General features: G+C 46.7%; 1 protein-coding gene across 12 annotated transcripts in view; it reads left to right on the top strand.

The window, feature by feature from the left end:
• Window positions 1-13,371, top strand: part of ROR2 (receptor tyrosine kinase like orphan receptor 2) — a 232,264-nt gene that overhangs the window by 52,924 nt on the left and 165,969 nt on the right. Inside the window, exons 1-2 of one of the 12 annotated variants that reach the window (XM_055349869.2) lie at window positions 5,739-10,091; window positions 10,185-10,287. The exons of 10 other annotated variants lie outside the window; for them this stretch is intronic. The gene's annotated coding sequence lies outside the window, so the exon portion shown is untranslated. Of the gene's footprint in view, window positions 1-5,738; window positions 10,092-10,122; window positions 10,288-13,371 lie in introns of those variants that run through there. One more of the 12 variants, XM_055349870.2, reaches the window with a different exon arrangement.

Here is a 13,371-nt window from a genome sequence, read left to right as displayed (position 1 = left end):
GAGGGCGGTGGAGCCCAGCGGTGTTTGCTGGGGCCTGGCCAAGCAGAAAGCAGAGGCCTGTCAGGAATGATTAAAGAGCCCAGTGTTGGAAAAGAACAGGCCTTTATGTTGGTGGTAAAATGATTAGAAAAGTAATAAGAAAAATGCAGGTTTGGACAGAACATTGTTTTGTTTAATCAGTTCTAAGCCCAAATGAAAAAAAAAAGTGCCCTTAGAAGTAAGTTTAAAAGGGATTACAACATACATGTGAACATTTCTCCCATCTAGTTTATGAGTTTAAACTTTAAGGGGAAGGGGGCAGATAAGTCTCTATTTCTTGGTGTCCAGTGAGGCAATTTCTCTAATGGGAACCAGAAGCAGAGAGAGTAAGAAACATGCTGATGTGAGCAGGCACTTTTGAGATACAAGAAACTGTCAAGTGATTATTCACACTTCTGTTGGCTGCGCAAAATCCGGATATGGTGAGATCTTTCCAGAAGCCGAAGGAAAAACCTGGAATCTGATCACCTTGCGAGGAGAAACAGGGATCTGAGGAGAATTAATTCTGTTGTTTTTAAAGTGGTGTTTCTGAAGATAAACTGGATGGGGACAGCATTGTGGGGAAGTGGGGGAACCAAGGTTGCATCTTTGATGTTCAGCCAAGACAGAGTCAGGGCTACAAATATACCCAGTGGAGCGGCACTGGCAAGGAAGGACACGCAGTCTAAGGAGAGATGGTCTAGGGGGATGCTGCTTTTTCATCTTCACAATATTGTAGGCACTGCGTGAATTGCTCTTCTAGAGGAAGGAAGACAGATTTTGGAAAACTTTTCCAGTAGTGTGTTCTATGGATTTTGTCCTTTTTTGCAACATTAACCTTGGGCATTTGTCAAAGATGGAGGCTGTTTGAATATTTTTGAAAGATTGTGACATGGGCTCAAGTTTTCTTGATACACAAGCAGTCTCAGCTGCCACAGGTGGGAGGTACTGGCATGCGGGTGACATGGAGGGACGTTGGCTTCCCTGTATCACCAAATGCCTGAATTACCAAATAAGAGTAGAGTCATTTTTTTAAATAGATTTATGTATTTCTTTTTTCTTTTTTGAGACAGAGTCTCGCTCAGCCGCCCAGGCTGGAGTGCAGTGGCACGATCTCGGCTCACTGCAACCGCCGTCTTTCATGTTCAAGCGAATTCTCCCGTGTCAGCCTCCCGAGTAGCTGGGATTACAGGCATCTGCCATCATGCCCGCCTAAATTTTGTATTTTAGTAGAGATGGGGTTTCACCATGTTGGCCAGGCTGGTCTTGAACTCCTGACCTCAAGTGATCCGCCCGCCTCAGCCTCCCAAAGTACTAGGATTACAGGCGTGAGCCACCGTGCCTGGCCTAAATAGATTTATTTTTTAGAGCATTTTAGGTTCACAACAAAATAGAGATGAAGGAACAGAGAATTCCCATATTCCCTGTAACCTGCCCAACATCCCCTACCAGAGTGGTGTGTTTTCTACAATTGATGAACCTGTATTGATATATCATTATCACCCAGAGTTCATAGTTTACCTTAGGGTTCACTTTTGATGCTGTATGTTCTGTGGGTTTGAACAAATGTAAAATGATATGTGTCTACCATGATAGTATCATACAGAAATTTTTCAATGCCGTAAAAATTTTCTGTACTCCACTTATTCATCCCTCCCTCCCCAATCCCTGGCAATCACATGTCTCCATAGTTTTACCTTTTCTAGATGTCTTACAGTTGGAATCGTATAGTATGTAGTTCTTTCAGATTGGATTCTTTCATTTAGCAATAGGCATTTAAGTTTCCTCTATCTCTTTTCATGGTTTGATAGCTCATTTCTTTTTAGTGCTGAATATTTCATCCACTAGATGTACCACAATTTGTGTACTCTCTTACCTGCTGAAGGACATCTGCTTCCAAGTTTTGGCAATTATGAATAAAGCTGCTGTAAATATCCTTGTGCAGGTTTTTGTGTGCACATAAGTTTTCATCTCCTTATACCAAGGAGTGTGATTGCTAGAACATAGGGTAAGAGTGTGTTTAGCTTTGTAAGAAACCATCAAACTGTCTTCCTCAGTGGCTGTACCATTTTGCATTCTCATGAGCAGTGAATGAGAGCTCCTGTTGCTCCACATCCTCCCAGCATTTGGAGTCATCAGTGTTTTGGATAGGAGGAACTTTCAGGGGAGAAATAATTAAGCATACTGAAGGAACTGGAAAGGACAGAATTCCCCTCCACTCTCAAGAATAACAATGGAAATGCCCAGGGCATCCGATGTTTAAAACTGTAGTTCTGGGCATATTTTGGGCACTCACAAGTTCTCTGTGAGAATGTTCAGTTTAAACTCATTGTGTTTTTGCACAGCCAACAGAAGTGAATAATCACTTGACAGTTTCTTATACCTCGAATGTGCCTGCTCACATCAGCATGTTTCTTACTCTCTCTGCTTCTGGTTCCCATTAGAGAAATTGCCTCACTGGACACCAAGAAATAGGAATTAATATGCTCCCTTCCCCTTAAAGTTTAAAGTCATTATGTTTTTCTCCTCAATGGTAATCTAAAATCCATGTTAATCAGTTAGCAGACACACATGTTATGATGCCAGGGGAGATCAGATGAGGCTGAGGCCCCTTGTGCAAACGAAGGTGGGGAACAAGGGACCCAAGCATTGGCATGTCTGAGAGAAGAGACTTCTTGGTAGAGGGAGTGGCCAGTGCAAAGGCCCAGTGGCTGGAGCAAGCTTGGTGTGTTCAAGGAAGAGCAGGGGCCAGTGAACCTAGAGGTGGGTGCTGGGAGAGTGACGGGGCTGGAGTTGGGGAGCAGGGACCAGTCACAAGGGCTGTGCAGGCCACAGTGAGAACTTGGATTTCATCCTGTGTGCATTGGGAAGCTTTTGGAAGGCTTTCAGCAGGGGAATGTTGTGACTTAGTTTTAGGCTAAAAAAAACACCCTCTGATGGGTACAGAGTTTCAGTTGTGCAAAGTGAAAAGAATTCTGGAGATAGATGGTGATGGTGGTTGCCAACAGTGTGAATGTACTTAAAGCCCCAGAACTGTCCATTTAGAGATGGTTAAGATGGTAAATTTTATGCTATTTTGGGTAAAAAAGGCTCTCCGAAATGGCAGGAGAGTGTGGCAGGGGAGAGGATGTGGTGGCTTGGATTGGATGGGTGGTATGGAGTATTGATCAGTGGCGGGATACAGTTTGAAGGTAGAGGGAGAGGCACTGGCCGTTGAAGGAGTCTTGGATGTGAATATCTTCTGTTACATATGTGGTGTATTAGTCTGGGCCCTCTGAGATGCAAACTCCCAAAGAGGATTAGAGGTGCAAAACATTTATTAGGGAAATGATTAAAATGAGTAAAATGGGAAGAATAGGCAGGGGTTGTTGGGAGAGTCACCAGCCTGCCGTGAGGCGTGTCCCCCAGTGGAGGGGTGTGGGGAAGAAGGGTTGGTGCAAGGACCTCAGCCTGCAAATTTTTTTTTTTTTTTTTTTTTTTTTAAGACAGAGTCACACTTACTCTGTCACCCAGGCTGGAGTGCAGTGGCATGATCTTGGCTCACTGCAACCGCCGCCTTCCTGGTTCAATCAATTCTCCTGCCTCGGCCCCCTGAGTAGCTGGGACTACAGGCGTGTACCACCACACCCAGCTAATTTTTGTATTTTTAGATTCTCCCGTCTTGGCCTCCCAAAGTGCTAGGATTACAGACATGAGCCACCATGCCCAGCTTCAGCCTGGGGTTCTGTCTGGCCAAGTCGGCAGGGGTGTCTCCTAGCCAAAGCTAGCCATCAGAGGTGTCCTGTATCTTCCAGTGCCAGGCATGCTGGAATGTCCTTGTCTGTGGGAAGAGTGGCCTTGGGGTCCTGACTCAGTGTCCCCTTGCAGTGAGAGGTCTGAGAAGCTTGTTCCCATGGTTACCACAGGTGGACTTTTCACTTCACCCTTGGTTTCTTTTGTTGAGCAGAAGTTTAAAAATGATTGTAAATTCATCAATGTACTTTATAGTATAGACACCAGGCCCTCACAAGGATAGTACAAAAGAAAAAGTATCTGTGGCCGGGCACGGTGGCTCACGCCTGTAATCCCAGCACTTTGGGAGGCTGAGGCGGGTGGATCACGAGGTCAAGAGATTGAGACCATCCTGGCCAACACGGTGAAACCCCGTCTCTACTAAAAAAATACAAAAATCAGCCGAGTGTGGTGGCGGGCACCTGTAGTCCCAGCTACTCAGGGGGCTGAAGCAGGAGAATTGCTTGAACCTGGGAGGTGGAGGTTGCAGTGAGCTGAGATCACGCCACTGCACTCCAGCCTGGCAACAGAGCAAGACTCCATCTGGAAAAAAAAAAAAAAAAAAGAAAAGAAAAAGAAAAAGAATCTGCCATTCTGAGGTAAAATAAAAAAAAATCCAACACTTAGGTCAGGTGCTGGTGTAAGCTCTTTATATAGTTTAATCTGTTTCATCCCCTCAAGAACCCATCGAGGTAGGTATAGAGTTACCCCACTTAACAAATGAGAAAACTGAGGCATGGGCGGGGTAAGGGACTTTCCCAAGGTGGGAGCCAGGGTGCCAGGAACTGGGGTTCTGTCCCAGGCTGCTCTGCCCTTCTGCAGATGATGGCAGAATTTGAAGATGCCCCAAGTTTCCCACCCGCCGGTGCACTTACCTAGGGCCCTACCCAAGGATATGATGATGGCGGGTTTCCCTTTCATCACTAGGTTGTGTTGTGTGGCATGGTGAGTTTAGAAAGGGAGATTATCTGGCCAGTTTGGCTTCATCACAGGAGCCCTTAAAATCTGGGCCTAGATGTTGGGACAGGAAGTCAAAGATTGAAACTGTGAGAAGGATTTGATGTGCCTGTGCTGGCTTTTTTTTTTTTTTTTTTTTCTTTTTAGACAGATTCTTGTTCTGTTGCCCAGCCTGGAGTGCAGTGGCGCAATCTCGGTTCACTGCAACCTCTGCCTCCTGGGTTCAAGCAGTTCTTCTGCCTCATTCTCCTAAGTAGCTGGGACTACAGGTGCCCACCACCACGCCTGGCTAATTTTTGTATTTTTAGTAGAGATAGGTTTTCACCATATTGGCCAGGCTGGTCTTGAACTCCTGACCTCAAGTGATTCTCCCGTCTTGGCCTCCTAAAGTGCTGGGATTACAGGTGTGAGCCACCATGCCCAGCCCCTGTGCTGGCTTTAAAGGTGAGGGGCCCAGGGCCGGGAATGTGGGCAGCCTCCAGGAGCCGAGAGGGGCTGCAGCCCACACCCAGCAAGGAAACAGGGATGCAGTCCTGCAACCAAAAGGAACGGAATATGGACAACCTGAATGAATCTGCAAAAGATTCTTTCCCTGGGCCTCTAGAAAGGAACACAGCTAGGGCCGGGTGCGGTAGCTCACGCCTATAATCCCCGCACTTTGGGAGGCCAAGGCAGGTGGATCACCAGAGGTCAGGAGTTTGAGACCATCCTGGCCAACATGGTGGAACCCTGTCTCTACTAAAAATACAAAAATTAGCCGGGAGTGGTGTTGGATGCTTGTAATCCCAGCTACTCAGGAGGCTGAGGCAGCAGAATTGCTTGAACCTGGGAGGCGGAGGTTGCAGGAGCAGAGGTTGCAGTGAGATCGTGCCACTGCACTCCAGCCTGGGTGACAAGTGAGGCTCCATCTCAAAAGAAGAAAAAAAAAAAAAAAAAAAGAGAGGAACACAGCCCTGCTGACACCTTGATTTTTAGCTGTGTAAGAGGTGGGAACCCAGCCATGCTCTTCTTAGACTTCTGATGTACAGAACCGTAACTTAATACATAGTTGGTGTTTAGAAAAGCTGCTAAGTTTGAGGCAATTTGTTATGTAACAGTAGAAAACTAAAATATCAAACTACAGATGCCCTCTGAACACTTGAAAATAGAGATGGAAAAGTCCTGCATAGAATTTAGCAAATAAGCCCTGGTACTATGTTAAAAGAACAACAGCAATTCTGGGATGGTTCAGCATTAAAAAAATCCACATGAGGGCATTTTAATTTTAGAGGGAAAAATCATCTCAGTGGATGCTATAAATGCTTGTGCTAAATGTCAGCATTCTTTGCTGACATTAGCAAAATAGGCCTAGTTAACTCCATAAAAGGATTCTTTCAAAGACCTTCAGTGAATATTCCATTTCAAGGTAAAACACAGGAGAAGATACAGATTTCTGTTGTCACCGTTACTGTCCAGTGCTACTCTGGTCGTCCCAGCCAATACGATAATTAGAAAAGATAAGAGCAAGGTGTCACTATTTGTAGGTAATAAACTGGAAAATTCAAGGGAATCAACTGTCAACTATTGAAACTTAAGGAGAGCAAGGTGGCCACATGTTAATTAACATAGGAAACCCATTAGCTTCCGGATGCATTGCTAGGGGCCTCTTTGAACCAAAAACTATAAAACACTTAGGAATAAGTTTAATAAGGAGTACAGCATCTATAAGTTTAATAAGGAGTGCAGCGTCTATGAGAAGAAAACCATAACACTTACTTATGTTTGTTGTTAATCAAAATCCCAAAAGGTATGAGAAGTCTTCTTAGTGAATATCAAAGAAAAAGAAATGAAGAAAAAGCTTTACAGGAGAAGATTCCTGCCTCCTTATGTGGAACTCGTTCATTCCACAGTTAGCGTTTCCCTGCTTGAGGCCGACAGTGGCTCCCTGGCCCCTGTGCCTGGGTCCGTACCCAAGGTGGGTCCTTGCTGGTCCTGCTGGTGTCTCCATCGGTGGCCCTTTGGGCTGCTCTCTGGTTCTGGATTTTCTCTTCCAACTTCCTTCCAGAAAGAGGGAAAGAAGTTGCCATTTTCTAAGAAAAGAGCAATCCATCCTAAGAACACCTCTGACCCTCACTGGGCTCTTACTACTCACTTGGCTGAAGCCACTAACTCCCCTGCCCTGGGGTCCAGTCAGTGTGGGAGAAAAAGCCCTGGAGACTTTTTGCCTGTTCTGGTTGGCTCAGCCAGGAGCTTTGGCTACAGGAATGGTAACCCCCTCCCCGCTAATATTATACCCACTGTTCTTATGGGCCGAAGCCAGGATTATTCTGGAGGTTTTTGCTGTGCAGAGTGTGTCTCCTGTGTGGGTCAGCCATAAAACAATATCATTTCTCCCTCTGAAGTCTCCTCAAGGAGGCGGGGTGCACAAATGTAGATTATAAAGCTTAGCGCTAAGTTTTTGGACTTCAAGAAATTCCTGAGTCAGCCTTTCCAAAGCCAGGTCCTTGGCCCAGTTTTAGGGAGTTAGTGTGTTGTGTGCAGAGTTTTGGCGTCTGATGTTGGCTTCGGCATTTGTCATGAGCCCACTGACTGCTTCAGATGGAAGGGACCGTAGTGGTCTTCCGGCCCGCCCTGTAGGTGTGGGCAGCTATGCAGCCTGTACAGAGTGAGGGGGTCTGTCCGGGTTCACACAGAGAGGGTCAGCAGCTCTAGGTCTGGAGTCGCCTGGCAACAGAAACAGAGACGCCAAGGCACCCCCCAACCACGTCTAGCATGCAGTATGTCTAGTGTGCGTGGACATACCTTCTCTGTCCTATTGGGGCGCCTTCATGGTATAGATTTGAGACAGGCACCTTCACAGTGTGTCCACCTGAGGGTGTGATCTGTCCAGTAGCCCAGTGTTGTGTGCCTGGGGCCCTGGGACTCCTGGCTCCTCTGTCCTTGTCCCTGTCCTCACTCAGGGCTTGGGAGTGGGTCCCACACTCGACAGCTTCAGCTTTGCAGGCAGTGGTTGCTCCTTCCTTGGTACCAGGTGTTCCCACTCTCAGGAAGTGTCCCAGGACTGTGGAATCCTCTTACCGGTCTCACTGGAAAGTAAGATTTAGTATTTTATTGGCTAGGCATGGGGGAATGAAGCTCCAGCTCTCTATTTTATTACACGGTCTCTCTTCCAAATGAGGTTATTCTGTGATCATTTGTTTTTCCAAGAAGTTGTTCAGAGTCAGTTAGAAAGCAAAGAAAAAATGGGAGAGCCATAAACATGAAAAAAATGGAAGAGCCATAAACATGAAAAAAAATGGAAGAAGAACCTCACCAACCTGCTTCGTGGACAGCCTGTCACACCAGAGTGGGCTTTGGCAGCAGAGAGGAGTGAGTAAAGAAAGGACATTGCTTCCCGTGTGGGACACAGCCAGCCAGAGGTCTCTGAGCATCGCCAGCCCCTTTCCAGTCTTGCCAGTGATTTCTTCCTGCTCGTTTTGTCCAGTTGCCCCTTGTTTCTTATTAATGCACATGGACACATGTTTTATTCTGCCATTTCTGAGCAAGTGGTGTGGCCTCGATCACCCTCTGAGAGCAGAGTGGAAGAGGACGCATGGGCAGGGAGGCAGAAGCGTTGATTACAGCTTCAGTCGCATCCCAGCCTGGCTTCATTTGTTCCTGGGTAGGACAGAGACATTGAGCCAGGAAGGAGTTTTAGGAGTGTCTTGCAGTAGTGGCTAGAGATCTAGGATGAAATGGTGAAATGGTGTCTTCATTGAGTCTTGCAGGAGGGTATCAGCGTCCAGTGGAAGAGGAGGTTGTGATTCTTACCCAGGTGTGTTCCTGCATCTGCGTCCTCTAATCTGGCACTATTTGCTTCCCATTGAACAGTGGTGTTTGTAGTTCATTGTTTGTACCTTTGTCTTTAAACCCATGTTCAGCTATGCTCTAAATAAATGGATCTCAAAAATATAAACAGGCAGTTCACTAGGAGGAGACCTTCCAAACACTCATGAACCTGGGAAACACAGTTAAAATCACAAGGAAGTAACATCAAATTCACAAAAGTCTAGAAAAAGCATTGATGCCATCAAATTTACAAAAATATAGAAGTCTGACAATACGAAGTGTTGGCAAAAATGTGTTATGGAGGCTGGGCATGGTGGCTCACGCTTGTAATCCCAGCACTTTGGGAGGCCGAGGTGGGCAGATCATGAGGTCAGGAGTTTGAGACCAGCCTGACCAACATGGCAAAACCCCGTCTCTACTAAAAATACAAAAATTAGCTGGGAGTGGTGGCTTGTGCCTGTAATCCCAGCTACGCAGGAGGCTGAGGCAGGAGAATTGCTTCAACCCGGGAGGCAGAGGTTGCAGTGAGCTGTGATGGCACCACTGCACTCCAGCCTGGGCGACAGAGTGAGACTCCATCTCAAAAAAAAAAAAAAAAAGAAAAAAAGAAAAAAAGAAAAAAAGTGTTATGGAGAGAAGAAACTGCTGGAGGGCGTTGAATTTGTACGCCCCGTTATACCTACATTATTGGGCAATTTAGCAATTACTGGAAAAGCTGAATCATGCTTCTCCTACTCAGTGCAATTGCATTCCCAGGCATAGGTCAGAGAACCCCTCAGATAAGGGCGCAAGGAAACCATAAGGGGAATGTTCATAACAGCTTTGGAATTTGCAAAAACTGCAAGTAACCCAAATGTTCACCCACAGAACAGTGGGAAAAAACTTGTGATATATTTATTGACTGGAGCCACATGTTCAAACATAGATCTCACAGCTTAGCATTGAGCAGGAAATACAAGTTGTAGGAGGCTTGATATTTATGTAAAGGTTAAACCTATGCAAGGAAATCTTGCGTACTGCTCTGGGATACATACTGTAGGGAAGTACTATATTAATATAAACTCAGGATTGTGGGTGCCATTGGAGGGGGGCTTGAGAAAAGAATAAGCCTTTCATTTGGCCTGGTGTGTTCATTCACTTTTTTGGAATGCATCTGAAATATTACATACCAAATTAAAATACTGTATTTCCAAACCTATAAAACCGATGGCAACTTTCAAATAATTGGATGTTAGAAATGGAACTCTCAAAAGATTTCCTCCTCCCCACGAATGTACCCTTTGCCTAGGATGGGAGGCTGTCACCTGGAGTAGCAACCCAAGGCCCTCGACCGCAGGGGTCCTAGCAAGCCTTGCCTTTGTGCATCTGCTCTGGGAGCCAGAGAAGTTGAAAGCGGCCTCCCTCGGGATTTTTGAAGAGGTTGAATTTCCCGACAGTCCTGGATAAAAGACACGGCAGGCAGTCTGACTGTCAGGGGAGTCCCTTCTGGGTCTGTATTTATATATCCCTAGGAATCCTCTCCTGCGGGCTCTTAAATGGTAAGTAGTGGGTTCGTGACCTGTGGTGAGAAGAAAGATGCCCCAGCAGGTAACGTTATCTTTTCCTTTCATCTGTGAATCTCCCTGCTGCAGGCAAAGCACCCCTGAGTCCTGCAATTACAGCCTTCCCACCCCCAAGCTGAAAAACCTGATTTTCTTCAGGAGAAGAGAAACCTCATCCCGGGAGCGGAATTTGGTTTGTATTTGCCGAGTAGAGGCGGTGTGGGCAGGGATCGCTTAACCCTCCGGAGCAGCCCGGGCCGGGGATTGCCGGGAAGGGCGGGGCGGGGGGGGTGGTGGTCCCGGGTCCCGGGTCCCGTCGTGAGGGCAGGAAGAGGCTGTGACTCGGGCGGAGGGGCTGCCGCGGCGTGCGTGGGTGCACAGTCGGTGGTGTAAGCAGAGACCCTGGTGTAGACAGATCGCGGTGTGGGGAGGAAGCAAGTGGGTGTGTAGAGGCCGTGGTGTAGACAGACGCCGACGTCTACCGGCCCACGCTGTCGGTCCAGTTCTGTCTAGCTCTGCACCCTGGAAATGGCGAGGGGAGGGGGAGAATGATGGCCCTGGTGGGTCCCCGCTGGCTCCAACAATCTGGGCTGTTCACATGGCCTCCTCTCCTGCTCCTCTAAATGTGAAGCCCCTTTAAGATGGCATCTTTATGTCTCCAGAAGATAAATGCGCCTTTTAAAAAACCATGGCCGGGGGCGGTAGCTCATGCCTGTAATCCCAGCACTTTGGGGAGGCTGAGGCGGGTGGATCAGTTGAGGTCAGGAGTTCGAGACGAGCCTGAGCAACATGGTGAAATCCCGTCTCTACTAAAAATACAAAATTAGCCGGACGTAGTGGTGCACGCCTGTAATCCCAGCTACTCGGGAGAGGCTGAGGCAGGAAAATCGCTTGAACCCCGGAAGCGGAGGTTGCAGTGAGCTGAGATCGCGACATTGTACTCCAGCCTGGGCAAGAAGAGTGAAATTCTGTCTCAAAAAAAAAAAAAAAAAAAAAAGAAACCATACTGCTACTTAAAAAGGCACTTCCTAATATAAAATATTCACAGTTCACATTTTCCTGTTTATTTCATGAGTTTTGTTTTATTTTGTGTGTTATTCAACAGGATTTAGATAAGACCTAGGTATTTTGATTCGTTGATTTGATTTAAATGCATCACAGTGGTCATGTGGGAGAAAAATCAGAACCTTGGGGCAGGGCTTTTGTAGATCACTTTTAGGGTTCCCTGTTGTTTCTATTTGGAATTACATTTTGGCGGGGACCAGCATCTTTCCAGATCTCGGTCTCACCCAGGCATTTGGCCTCTCCTTCCCTTAGTTCCCATGTCGTAGCCACCCTGGTGCAGGCCCAGGCGGGAGCCACACGCTGCTAAGTCCTGGGGAATCCCAAGCCCCTCCACTCTGTGCAAGGAATGGAGATAATGGGCTGAGAATTAGGTTTTATTAAAAGCAAAGCCCTTGAAGGATGGTTATTCCTTCCTGGAGATCCCACAGTAGGGCCTTTGGAGTGATAGACACCCCCATCTCCCTCCACACCCTGCCCTACCCCCACCCCACCCCCACCCCCACCCCCACCCCCAAAGCTTCAACAAAGGCTCTTTTTTAAAGTTTTCCGGTGCCCTTTGCTCTTTGTTTGCCTTCCCGCTTTGTTCTCTGGCCAGCTGCAGGCCACACTGCCATTTGGAAAGGAGTTTCCTTGGGTTTGATTGACAAATGGGAGAGAATTGGGATGCAGAGGCTCATGCCTTCCAGAGAATATTTTGGAGAAAGGTGGGAACTAGAGAGAGCTGCTGGCTTTGGAATGTTGGGTTCTGAGAACTACCACGGGTGGGGTTCGTGAGCACACACAAGCTTGTTAGCTCTTTAAGTTCGCGAGGCTTTAAGTTCTTAAGGCTTTGTAAGCTTGCACTGATAACACAGAAAATACCAAGTTAAGGCAATAAAATGGTCTCCCCAACCAACTGATCACTTCCCAGCACAGGAAGTTGATGACTTAATTTAGAAAATATGATTTTAAAAATTGGCCTCAAAGCGTTTTTGGACTCAGTTCTGTGCTTGTTAATATGTATCCAGATTATATCCTGACATTCATTTAGAAAAAAAAAAAGACTAAAAAATTTTGCCAAACTGGAAATGGAGACGTGTTATGGTCTGTGGATGGGAAGAGTCTTGAATGTGTATGACAGCCCGCAGGATGTGTTAGCTCCGGTTCCAGCCAAAAATCCAAGAGAGTAATGAGTTTGTCAGATATCGTCAGATCAGGGAGAAGATTTAGATAAAACCCTTCAGCATTAACATTCTGGCAATATTAAAAACTATCTTAGAAAACCAGGCCTGGGGATTGGGGAATGGAGAATACAGAATTTCTGTACCTAGAAGGCCCCCCGCAAGCCTTTTTTTTTTTTTTAAAGGTAATCAAAGGTAAGTGGAGAGTAAGTAATCCTTTTTGTAGGCCAATTAGACAAGTCATGCCTGAAGCCTCCCCCCACCCCCCATGACTCCTGGAGGAGACTGAGACTCCCTGTCACAGGGGTACCCACCAACACACATCCCTGCTGGTTGAGATCTGAAATGCTTATCTGAACAGCCTTGGCTGGTCTGTTGCTGCCTGTGTTTATTTGGATGTATTTCAGCAGAAGCCATCACACAGACAGGAGAGGCGGGTTTTATGAGATGGTGTTGAATGAGGGACAGGTCAAACTGAAACCTAATTGACAGATGATCAGATTGGTGAAACCAGAGAGAAAAGAAAGGGATTAGTACTCAAGTACCTTGACTTCAGAAGTACAGAGCTTCCCTTTGGTGACTCCTTCAGCTCCATCTTTGTTGAGTGAGCTTTGGTTCTAGCTCTGTGGTAGGATGGTGAGTGTGCTTTCTCTCTGGGTTTCTTTTGTGTACTTGTCTCAATGGCCATAACGTGGCACTGCATTGGTGTGAAATCCCCTGAGATTTTACCTCCAGATGCAACTCATGCTAGATAGGGGCCCTGGGTAGGGGGCTGAGAAGGGGCTTCCGAGGCCACCAGGACCTTGGAAGGGGAAGGGATTTTGGTGGTGATTTAAGCGCTAGCAAGGGCTCTGTTGGAAATGATTCACTAACTTCCTGCAAGGACACTTCAGAGGTGTGATGGGCAGTAGTACAGTGGGTGGGGTGTGTTTCTTGTTTGGAGTGAGAGAGGGTTCTGGTGCGTAGGTGTCTCATTCCAAGGCCTCTTGTTCATCAATTCTGTTGGGCAGCACTGTCCAATAGAATTTTCTACAATGATAGAAATGTTCTAT

The sequence above is a fragment of the Gorilla gorilla genome, chromosome 13 (assembly GCF_029281585.2).
Source record: "Gorilla gorilla gorilla isolate KB3781 chromosome 13, NHGRI_mGorGor1-v2.1_pri, whole genome shotgun sequence".
NCBI classification, from domain to species: domain Eukaryota; kingdom Metazoa; phylum Chordata; class Mammalia; order Primates; family Hominidae; genus Gorilla; species Gorilla gorilla.
Note: the sequence above shows the minus strand (reverse complement) of the source record. Positions and strands in the feature narration are given on the sequence as shown.